Source organism: Hibiscus syriacus, unplaced genomic scaffold (assembly GCF_006381635.1).
Source record: "Hibiscus syriacus cultivar Baekdansim isolate YM2019G1 unplaced genomic scaffold, ASM638163v2 tig00110160_pilon, whole genome shotgun sequence".
NCBI lineage: Eukaryota > Viridiplantae > Streptophyta > Magnoliopsida > Malvales > Malvaceae > Hibiscus > Hibiscus syriacus.
The window spans coordinates 2,614,822-2,627,416 of NW_024062608.1; the positions used below are offsets into that span (position 1 = coordinate 2,614,822).

At 36.0% G+C, this 12,595-nt stretch overlaps 1 pseudogene; it reads right to left on the reverse strand.

Moving 5' to 3' along the window:
* Positions 1-9,144: 9,144 nt before the first annotated feature.
* On the reverse strand, positions 9,145-12,265 carry LOC120216520 (annotated as a pseudogene).
* Positions 12,266-12,595: the final 330 nt, after the last annotated feature.

The window sequence follows — 12,595 nt, forward strand, 5'->3', positions numbered from 1 at the left end:
TTTTTCTTGAAGAAAACAACTGTAAACAAGGGAAATATTCCATCTCTCTATTCGAAAGCAATAAAAGCATTTTTGAGGTAATCCTAGTTTCGTTTTCAATTTCTAGTATATTGTTTTATTTGTTTTTTTTATTTCGAACCCAAATCAGCAGTAGAACAATCTGTTCTTTGTATTTGTAACCATTTTCATATTCCAGTAACTAACCCAAAGAAATCAACACATGTTCGATCATAAGCAAAATAAGTAGTTCAAATATAATAATAATAAAACAAAGAGGATTTGGGGTTTATTTACCAGAGATGTTCGGGTTCCCTCACGGGAACTTACCACGCTTTGGTGAGGTTATTGTCACCGATGAACGACAGTTTTCATGCTGGTTTAATTGCTGGAATTCAAGGCATGAAAGGGTCAGTTTCCATTAACCATTATTCGCAGGCTTAAGAGATAAAAAAACAGTAAATAAAATCATCAAATAAAAAATGAACAGAGAATACAAAACAAGATTTTAGTTCCAATACATTTTTTTAAGTAACACCAACATGGAAGCATGTTATTTTCGTAACAACCAAACATAGAAAACTCATATGTTAGATCAACCAAGCAATCGAGATATAGAGAAAGCAAATAGTAAATAAAGGGGTTAATTCTTTCGTTCTTTTTGTAAAGTAATACCAGTGTAAATTCTTAGTTTTTAGTTTATTTTCCAGCAACCTTTTTCTTGTTTCTTCTCTCTTGATTCGAAATGAAAAGCATAGAGAGGGAGAGAATAGTAGTTTACCTTAGCCTTGAGAGGTGGTCATTAGGGTTGTCGGAAGTCGGGGTCTCATGAGGTCACTGGAAAGCGTGAAGGTGAAGAGTTAGGCGAGTTTGAAAGCTCGGTTTTGGGTTTGGTATTTGGGGCCTTGGTCGAGTAAAAAAGGGGTTGAGATGGAAATATATTTTAGTACGAACGAGGTGGTTGTTTTAGTTTGTTTTTAGGTCGGGCTAGGCGGTTGTCAGGGTGAAGGTGGCCACCAAGGCATGGTGGCTAGCTGGCAGTATTGAATGGTGAGGAAGAAGGTCTCAGTCGGACCATAAGAAGAGGAAAGGAGAGAGTAGAAGAAACGACGCAGCAATGAGTTGTTTACAAGTGAGCCTAGGGTTAATTTTAACCTAAAATAACATATATATTAACTCTCTAAAACGGCAGTGTTTAGTCTAGTGGAGTTTGACTATTCGCGTATGGGTTATTCATTTTATGGGCCATCCAAATTTTTAGTTTCATGCGTTTTGATCCTTAAATCATTGTTTTCGTGTTCCGATTGTGTCTCCATATTTTATCCGTATTCAATTTCAGTCTTTTGTATCATTATATTTAATTATGGTTATTTTAAACATTTAACTTTTAAGTTTCTGCACGTTTCATTTTAGTCCTACACATATTTAAGGTTTATTTTGATGTTAGTCCCTTAGAATGGTATTTTGTTTTGTTTAAGTTCCATTATTTTATAATATATTTATATTTTTTAATTATTTTTTTACATTCAAGATAGTAAAGTTGTATTTAGTCCTTATTTAATAAGTACAATTATTTTCTAAGATTTGTAATTTGAGATGTTATGTTTTTATTTGGTATGTTTAAGTCACATTTATACATTACATATTAATATTCTAGTTTATAATTTATAGTACAATTAAAATATGTATAATTTGTGTATTAAAATGTCACATTATATGATAATTTTTAATCTAAATACTTGTTTAATTAATTTTGGCATGACATCCCTTTTGCACAATGTGTATGGTACCCTCACGTGCATAACTCGACATTATTACATAATTGAATTAAGGGTAATATCCTTTTAATTTAAAATTGTTTTAAGTGGATTGTCTTAACTGATTAGATATCCGCTTTTGACAATTTTAAACTAGAAGTATATCCCATTAGTGACACCTAAAATTGATTTATCACTTTAAAATTTGGGAACGAAAAAGGAAATATTTGATTATTTAAATGTTTCGAGAAAAGGTAGTTAGAACTTATCTAAGATCTTGTCTCGATATTTTTAAATAACCGAATATTCTTTATCTTTCTAATGGCTTGGTAATTCTAATTTAATCAGTTTGGTGCTTCTGAATATATAAAATTCACATGTTTATTGTTTTGGGATCATAAATCAGTTAAAATCGAATTTGTAAATTTCATTGTAAAGATGTTAATTAATCAACTAGGTAATGATTTAGGGTGTTGTGGGGGTGCTAATCCTTCCCCATGCGTAATCGACTCCCGAACTCATTTTCTGGAAAAGCATACCTAAATTTGTCATTTTAATTAAAATTAATTTTTTATTTAAAATGGCAAAACGTTTTTGGGTGCCCAATCACACCCTAATCAAATATTGGTGGCGACTCCTCGAACCATATGTTTTTATAGTAAGGAATCCCAAATTTTTCGAAACGGGAGGTTTTCTAAATCGCATTACTTTTTAATTAAATTCAACCATAAAAGATAATTAAAAATGGTGTGCTTTTTAAAACCACGTTTCTTGAGAAAAAGACCATTTCGACATTAACTGTTGTGCTTGCTAGGGGTGTAAACGAGCCGAGTCGAGCTCGGGTATTGCTGAGCTCGACTCGACTCAAAAACTCAGAAATGGAGCTTGACTCGATTCGAAAACTTGCGAGTTTAAAATTTTCAAACTCGACTGGAAATCCTAAACTGAAGCTCGTGAGCAGCTCGAAATGAAAAAAAAATCTTAAACTTAACTCGATTGAAGCCTCAAACTCAAACTCGAACATGAATCTTAAATACATGAAAATCTTACTGTATTTAAAAAAAATCAATACATAATTATTAATAATTTATTTTTAAAAAAATAATATCTTAATATATTATATTTTCGAGTTTTTTACGAGCTTTTCGAGTCGAATATCGTGTAGCTCGTTTCGGCTCGTTAAGAACTCGAGTCGAGTCCATTTGATCCGAGTATTTATCGAGCCTTGATCGAGTCGATCTCGAGTAGCTCGTGATCTGTCTCGTCTCGTTTACAGCCCTAGTGCTTGCAGATAGCTAAAGCAAGAGCAGTGTTAATGCAAGGGATGCAGCACCCAACAAAGGCTAAGACTGCAGGAAGATCATTCTGAAAGTGGCACTTCAATTATAGAGGTTGATTTACCACATGAAGAGTCTCTTTCTGTTCCTTATTCAGCTCACTCAAAGTCAGTGCCATTCAAGGAATCTGAAACTGAGGTGGCCACTACTTCTGTGGCTGTTGAAATTCCAATAGAAAAGCACCCAGTTCAGAGTACTGAGGTTCAGGTCATTGACAAGTATGTCATTGAGGAAGAGCCAATAAAAGAAGCCAAACATCAACATTCGACATCCGGTTCTTCTGTAGTTTCTATTGAGAAATATGAAGATGATGCTGATGACTGGTTAAAAGAGGAAACTTCAGAGGCAGTTCGAACAAGTGCTACAACAGTCCCTTTTGATAATGATGAAGATGTTTCATTCAGTGATCTTGAGGATGAGGATGATGTGCCAATAAGTTACAAAAAAGTGTCATCTGGTTCTGATTCGTAAATGAAAGTCTCAAGAGATTGGATTCAGCTGGGCAGGAGCTCTACGGACTCGGTTAAAGATGTAAACTGTGTTGGTAACGAACATTCTGGGTTTGAGCAGGTACGTACTCGAAACCCTGAAACCAAGGAATCTAACTAACTTGGTATCGAAGAAATCATGTGAACCAATAAGCTTCGCGATATCTGTGTTCTGGTTTCGTCTTCCTTAATCTTGTTAATTCATTGCGTATGATTTCTTCAGTTTGAGCTCTGGTAACTGTATTTTGTACATAAAACTTTATCGAAATTGGATAATTACGCGTTAATGCAATAATATTCATGTAATTTTATGTCCAGTAATTGTTAAAAGTCAAATAATTTAGGCACCAAATTAGGCACCAAATAGTGCTTTGTCAAAGTCAAAAATTAGGCACCTAATTTTTGTTAAAATTGGGGTAATGGGATAATTAATTTTAGTCATTGTAATTTAGGGTATTTATAAGATTAATCTTTAAGTTTCAACTATAAATACCCTAGCTCATTTAGCTTCAAAATCATCCAAAAGCATTCTAGCTTTCTTCCAATACTAGAGAGATTTTAGAGAGTTTCTTGAGAGTTGTTTTCTCATTTTTATCTAGAGAGAATTATCATTGTTTTCTCCTTGGTAGATCGAGAGAGGTTGTAATTCCTATTTTCTCATAGTGAAATTCTTCTACCGTTGCCCGTGGTTTTTACCCTAAATTTTTAGGGGTTTTCTACGTAAATTTTGTGTCTCTTTTATCTTCATTTTTATTTTCTCAAATTATCAGTTGCGATTTTGCTCTATCCGATAGCCGTCTTCCGCAACAATTGGTATCAGAGCCAGATTTGAGTGTGTAATATATGTTATTGTCTTTGTAGCTGCCACCAAAAGGTGGATCCTCCAACATAAGAAAATAAGAAGGTATTACCAATTCTTTGAGGTTCTAGAGAACTATTCACGATAGTGAAATAGTGGGAGCTATCGATAATAGAAGCTATGGCAACGAAATTTGATATTGAAAAATTCAATGGGAGAAATTTCTCATTGTGGAAATTGAAGATGAAGGTCATCCCGAGGAAAGACGGTTGTCTAGCAACTATCAGTGAAAGGCCAGTGGATTTCACAGATGACAACAAATGGATCGAAATGGACGGGAATGCTATGGCAAACTTTCATCTAGCATTAGCAGATGAAGTATTGTCAAGCATCGAGGAGAATAAGACAGCTAAGGAGATATGGACCATCTCACCAATTGTACGAGGCCACATCGCTGCACAATAAAATTTTCCTTAAGAGAAAATTGTACACTCTCCGTATGCCAGAATCTACTTCAGTGACGGAGCACTTAAATACACTGAATACTTTATTTTCTCAGCTTACATCCTTAAGCTGTAAAATAAGAGAACAAGAACGTGTTGAACTTCTACTTCAAAGTCTACCTGATTCGTATGATCAACTCATCATCAACTTCACAAACAGTAATGTCACTAGTCTAGTCTTTGATGATGTTGCAACTGCTGTTCTACAAGAATAAAATCGGCGCAAGAACAAGGAAGACAAACAAGTAATTTTGCAACAAGCAGAAGCGTTGACAACGATGATAGGGAGATCAACAGAACGTGGCCAAAGCAGCAGTCACAAACATGGTAGATCGAAGTCGAGGAGCAAGAAGAATTTAAATTGTTACAACTGTGGAAAGAAGGGTCATTTGAAGAAGGATTGTTGGAGTCTAAATAAAAACTCCAATCCACAAGGCAATACTGCAAACACTTCAGATGATGGAGATGCTCTATGCTGTGAAGCGTCAACCACCGTGGAAAGAAGAAAACGATTTACAGATATATGGCTCATTGATTCGGGAGCAACATATCACATGACCTCAAGAAGAGAATGGTCTCATCATTATGAACCTGTCTCAAGAGGATCTGTTTATAGTTACAATGATCATGCCTTAGAGATCGTTGGCGTGGGAACCATCAAATTGAAGATGTATGACAGAACAATTAAAGTTATTCGAGATATGCGGTACGTGAAAGGCCTGAAGAAAAATTTATTATCATACGGATTGTTGGATAATAATGCAAGCAAGATTGAAACACGGAAAGGAATCATAAAGGTGTTCCGTGGAGCGCTTGTGGTGCTGAAAGGCAAAAAAATAGCTGCAAATTTGTACATGCTGAAGGGAGAGACTTTGGTAGAAGCAGAAGCCTCTTTTGCCTCATGTAGTTTAGATTCGACAATGCTATGGCATCAGAAACTTGGACATATGTCAGAACAAGGAATGAAAGTCCTTGTGGAGCAAAAGCTACTTTCAGGCTTAACAAAGGTATCACTTCCTTTGTGTGAACATTGCATAACAAGTAAGCAGCACCGGTTGAAATTCAACACATCAAATTCTAGAGGCAAAAGTGTTCTAGAATTGGTTCACTCTGACGTATGGCAAGCACCAGTAACGTCCCTAGGTGGAGCAAAATACTTTGTCTCATTTATTGATGACTACTCCAGTAGATGTTGGGTGCACCCTATTAAGAAGAAGTCAGACGTGTTTTCAACTTTCAAAAACTTCAAAGCGCGGGTGGAACTTGATTCTAGAAATAAGATCAAGTGTTTCAGAACAGATAATGGAGGAGAATACACAAGCGAAGAATTTAATGACTTTTGCAGGAAAGAAGGCATCAAAAGACAGTTCACAGTGGCGAACACTCCTCAAAAAAATGGAGTGGCAGAGCGGATGAACAAAACCTTGTTAGAAAGAACAAGAGCAATGTTGAGGATGCAGGCCTAGAAAAATCTTCTGGGCAGAAGTAGTCAATACGCCTGTTATTTGGTGAATCGAGCTCCATCAACTGAATAGAGCTGAAGACACCAATGGAGATGTGGACTGGAAAACCAGCTGATTATTCAAACCTCCATATATTTGGAAGTATAGTGTACGTGATGTACAACTCCCAAGAAATTTCAAAGTTGGATCCAAAATCCAGGAAATACAAATTCTTGGGGTATGCTGATGGAGTAAAGGGGTATCGCTTGTGGGATCCCACTGCCCGCAAAGTGATCATTAGTAGAGATGTTTATCTTTGTAGAAGATAAACTACAAAGAAAAGAAGACGATGATAGCGCTGAAAAGTCAGACTACTCAGATACATGTGGAAAAAGAGTTTGAAGAAGGAGATTCTTCTGAAGCAGAACCAGCACATGATGAACAAGAACCAGAGAGTTCTGAAGCTCCAACAACTCATCAATCAGATCGTGTGAGAAGAAATCCCAATTGGCACTCAAATTATATTATATAAGGTAATATTTCATATTGCCTTTTAACAGAGGACGGTGAGCCATCAACATACCAGGAGGTAATAAACAGCTCAGATGCTTCACTGTGGATGATGGCGATGCAAGAAGAAATCGAAGCCCTTCATAAAAATAATACATGGGACCTTGTGCCACTACCACAAGGAAGGAAGCCAATTGGTAACAAATGGGTCTTCAAAATCAAGCGAAATGGTGACGATCAAGTTGAGAGGTATCGTGCAAGACTGGTGGTCAAAGGATATGCTCAAAAAGAAGGTATTGATTTCAATGAAATATTTTCTCCTGTGGTTCGACAAACAACAGTTCGAGTAGTTTTGGCAATGTGTGCTACATTGAACTTACATCTAGAGCAGCCAGATGTTAAAACAGCTTTTCTTCATGGAAATCTTGAAGAAGAGTTTTACATGTTCCAGCCTGAAGGTTTTGAAGAAAAAGAAAAGAAGAACTTGGTTTGCAGGTTGAACAAATCTCTGTACGGTCTAAAGCAGGCGTCGAGGTATTGGTATAAGAGATTTGATCCCTTCATTATGTGTCTTGGATACAACAGCCTTAATGCAAACCCTTGTGCTTATTTTAAGAGGTCTGGTGATAACGATTTTATATATTGCTGTTGTATGTGAATGACATGTTGGTTGCCAGACCCAACAAAGATTATACTAAAGAATTAAAGGCACAACTGGCTAGGGAATTTGAAATGAAGGACTTGGGATCAGCAAACAAGATTCTAGGGATGCAAATTCACCGAGACAGAAGTAATAGGAAGTTTTGGCTTTCACAAAAGAATTACTTGAAGAAGATTTTGTCACGATTCAACATACAAGATTATAAGCCAATTTCTACCCCTCTTCCTATTAACTTCAAATTATCCTCCAGTATGAGTCCTAGCAGTGAAGAAGAGAGGATGGAAATGTCTCGAGTACCGTATGCATCAGTAGTGGGAAGTTTAATGTTCGCTATGATATGCACAAGACTAGACATTGCACAAGCAGTGGGGGTGGTTAGTCGGTACATGGCGAATCCAGGCAAAAAGCATTGGAATATTGTAAAGAGGATCCTCAGATACATCAAAGGGACCTCAAATGTTGCATTATGTTACGGAGGATCAAACTTACTAATCAATGGTTATGTAGATTATGACTATGCAGGGGATTTGGATAAAAGCAAATCTACTACAAGATATGTGTTCAAAATTGCTGGTGGAGCTGTAAGCTGGGTTTCAAAATTGCATTCAGTTGTGGCTACGTCCACAACAGAGGCAAAATATGTAGCAGCTACATAAGCCAGTAAAGAAGCAATTTGGTTGAAGATGCTATTGGAGGAGCTTGGGCACAATCAAGAGTATGTCTCTCTGTTTTGTGACAATCAAAGCGCCTTGCATCTAGCAAGGAATCCAGCATTTCATTCAAGGATAAAGCACATACGAGTTCAGTACCATTTCATTCGTGAAAAGGTGGAAGAAGGAACGGTAGATATGCAGAAGATCCATACCAAAGACAACATAGCAGATTTCATGACGAAGGCAATCAATGCTGATAAATTTACCTGGTGTCGATCCTCCTGTGGCCTGTCAGAAACGTAAACAACATGAAGTTACAAGGTAGAAAGAATGGTGTGAAGATATGATTATTCCAATCAAATCTTCAAGTGGGAGATTGTTAAAAGTCAAATAATTTAGGCACCAAATGGTGCTTTGTCAAAGTCAAAAATTAGGCACCTATTTTTGTTGAAATTGGGTAATGGATAATTAATTTAGTCATTCTAATTAGGGTATTTATAAGATTAGTCCTTAAGTTTAAACTATAAATACCCTAGCTCATTTAGCTTCAAAATCATCCCAAAGCATTCTAGCTTTCTTCCAATACTAGAGAGATTTTAGAGAATTTCTTGAGAGTTGTTTTCTCCTTTTTATCTAGAGAATTATCATTGTTTTCTCCTTGGTAGATCGAGAGAGGATGTAATTCCTATTTTCTCATAGTGAAATTCTTCTACCGTTGCCCGTGGTTTTTACCCTAAATTTTTAGGGGTTTTCACGTAAATTTTGTGTCTCTTTTATCTTCATTTTTATTTTCTCAAATTATCAGTTGCGATTTTGATCCGATAGCCGTCTTCCGCAACAGTAAATTCATAATCTATCTTATCATTAGTGTTGTTCAGGAAAGGGATTTAGTGGTATAACATAAAGAGCAATGTTTTGTTTTTTCTGACTGGACAGTTGCAGAAAATCTTAATAAGTGCTTCAAACAATGCATTAGCAAGGAAAAGAAAAATAATTTAATTAAAAGTTAAAGAATGGAACGTAATATTTCATAAATGATGATTTAGTACACGATTAGGATCTGTTCATGATTTATTGAAACCGAGATTTTCCGAAAATCTCTCAAGCTGAGACCACAAGTTTCCTAATGAAAACTTAGCCCTTTCTTCTTCACTTCACCACTGCTGGTTCTGCTAATACTTGATGAAGATGCCCTAGAAGTGCCATTGGGAGATTTGTATACCATCAAAGAAGACCCCCCAATCTCTTGCCTCGTCAATTCCACTGTTCTCAGATTTGCTTCATCCCCCGAAGCATCCGTAACGTAGAAAGATCCGGTCGCTCTCTCCCTTGTGTCCCGATTTCAGCTCGGGTTATCGTTAGCCCGTTTTCACGAAACACCCTCGTCACATCTGAAAAAAGCCCATCTTGTTTTAGTGTACACAATTCTAGCCTCAAAACCCTTCACCAAAGTAGCATGAAAAAGATTATTAAAACATAGAATTTCAAGAACCAAAAGCAGAAAGCAAAAGTTTGCTTGTTTTATGACACTGACATCGGAGACTCTTCTTTCGGTTGCTGCAATCAAGCATCGTGCAAGTTCCTCCCTTTCACTTTGTGTATCAAACTGCATCCATCTTGTCCCTTATGAAATATTCCTGAATGCAGATCATTGTTAATTTAAAACCACAACAATGAAAGCATCTTTGAGTTGCTTATAAGAAATTGTTTTCAAAGTACTGATCAGCCATGGCCCTTTGAGCTAATGGCAGCATGAACACTACGTATTGCATGTCGTTAAGGCACAAACTGTGTCAAACAAGAGCTTGGTTCTGTCTCTACACCTCAAATTCACTACTAAGTACCCTTTTTCTCTGCAAGCCTCTATCGTCACATGAGTCTGGTACACCCATTCCACCGTCTGCAGCTTCCATCGCAGCCTTGACACCGCTCGTAGTCTCTATCAGCATACATCAACTGGTGAGCCGCCGTTCCGTATGTGTCCTACCGGCTGCCTGGGGCTGTTAACCGGACACTCCTACGCTCGCCACTTTCATGATGAGCATCAACTACACTCTCTACTTTTCGTGTACTTGAGCCAGTAGTTTCGGAGCCATGATCGGCCCTCCCTTGAGGCCATCTTCGATATGGATTATGCATGCTACTCGGAATTATGAGTCCATGCAACGGCAGCAAGTAACATGGCATCTCAATTCGTATAAAGCTGCGGAGATCTCTGAGAGGAGTCCAGGTCCATCCCTGCCGCTAATCTCTATGGCAGTATATTCCGTGGAGACATAGCAAGGCTTCACCTCTTGTTTGAGGCACGCTTGTAATTCCTTCGAAATCCCCCTCCTCTCCTCCTAGTATCAGAGAGTGCCTATCGATTATCAAACTCTTATTAGAAAGCAATTCAAAAACTAATTGTTTTTTTACAGTAAATATAAAATCAAGAGACCTGTTGGATGTAAACAATAAGGTTCTCGTCAGTAACTTTGTTCCTGCTGGTCTGTCACATGGAACACTGCACGCGTTGCAACATTGAATTAGGCATCATATTATATGTATGTATGTATGACGTGAATACATAGTGATATGGTGGAAATATAGACTGACCATCCATAAGCCATCCACCGTCCGATGAAATGTATGACTTGGAAATGACGAGGTCAAGATCTGTCAAACTTGAACCATCTCCAGCAAATCCGTGCTTGTTTGCACTATCCACTGCGATAAAGCCTTGTTAGTGAACAACTGCCTTCACAGGAACTATATCTTATTCTTTATATGTTTTATTTATAGCTAATGATTAAATTAATTATTGATATTATAAAAGAAAGAGAATCGAAATATACAAAATTAAATTTAAACTTTAACATAATAGAAAATTGACACCATAAATTTGTCCATATTAAAAAAATGAACATAATATCAAAAATTATATGAACATAATAACTTAGTATATAAAGAAGTCTTAAAAATTGTATATGAAATTAAATACTGATTATGGGAACATATTAAGTAATGTTGGCTTCATTCGTGATGAGTCAGTATGTTGGTTTCAACTTTCAACTATATATTAATTTCGACATAAACTAATGGGGAAATTGAGTTAATGCGCTTTAACGAAGATTATAACAAATTAATATAAGTGGCTAACTAACATCGATTAATTAAATCGTTGATCCTGTTTCACACACCTCTATGGATGGAACCTTCAAACTTCTAGCTTTTACTTTGTGTCCAACCCACTATACAAAACCATTGAAACAACACTTATTTTCTTAAGTCTAGGGATCTTCCGATTGAAATTTTAACAATTAAAAATTATTATATTTTAAGATATTTTTATTTTAAGATTCTCTCTAATCTTAATTTTTTTTATTAAGCTAAAGTGATTACAAAGTAGTATCTATCGTAAGAATAATAATAATTTCTATAACCCGGTTTATTCATCAACCTTAAATATCTTAAAATGTGTTAGAGAGAGTATTATCCTTGGATTATTTAGCTTACCTTAATTCTTCTTTTACGTGGAATTGAATTATTTGTGGAGTCGTTTAAAATCATAGCGAATTAATGTCAAAATTATCGTTGGTGTCGTTGGCTGACAAAACCTTAATAAGCCTTTGACATTAATTATGCGTTCCAAAGACTCGACATATCTCATCACACCAAGTTAAACGTGATTAAAAATCCATCTTCTTCTTATTTGAGGTTTTTTTTATAGCTTTCTTATAAATCAAAAGATAAAATCTATATATGATCAAACGACAATAGATACACATAGAATAATAAAATTCTGGTTATTGATTGCTCCAACAGACAGACAAAAGAATTCGTAAAAAAACAGTTAAATTAAACTTAAAAATAAAAGTGATTAGATCAAACCTTTACAAGCGTGCAGTCTTGGCATGAGTCGTTGTCGATGCAAACCCTGTAATCATAAAACCGCCGTATTGTAAAGCCATTTGGTTTCATTTATTAAACAACCGCAACTTCAAAATTAATAAAGAAAAAAAAACAATTTCTTTTTCATTTTGGTAAAAGTAAAATACCTTGGAGGATGAATTCTTTCGATGAGGGATTGAAACTCGGGATCAGTATAAAATGGTTGGTATACAATCTCCATTTTCTTCTTCTTCTTCTTCTTCTTCTTCTTCTTCTTCTTCTTCTTCTTCTTCTTCTGTCTTTGATGTTGGAATATAGCTTTCAAGTTTGCTTCATTAGAGAGTAAAACAATTAGCAAATATCAAACATCAAACATATGCAACCAAATAAATCGACGGAATTTATATTTATGTATGCTAGGCGCCGTTTTAAGAATCTTCAAATCTGGGAAACGCTTGAAAATCATGAAAACAGCTGGACATAAACAATGCATTAAAATGGAAGAAATTAGAAGCAAGAGGCGGTGTCTATCTTGGTTTTAAAGATAATAACGAATTTTCCTGCAATTTGGGCATGTT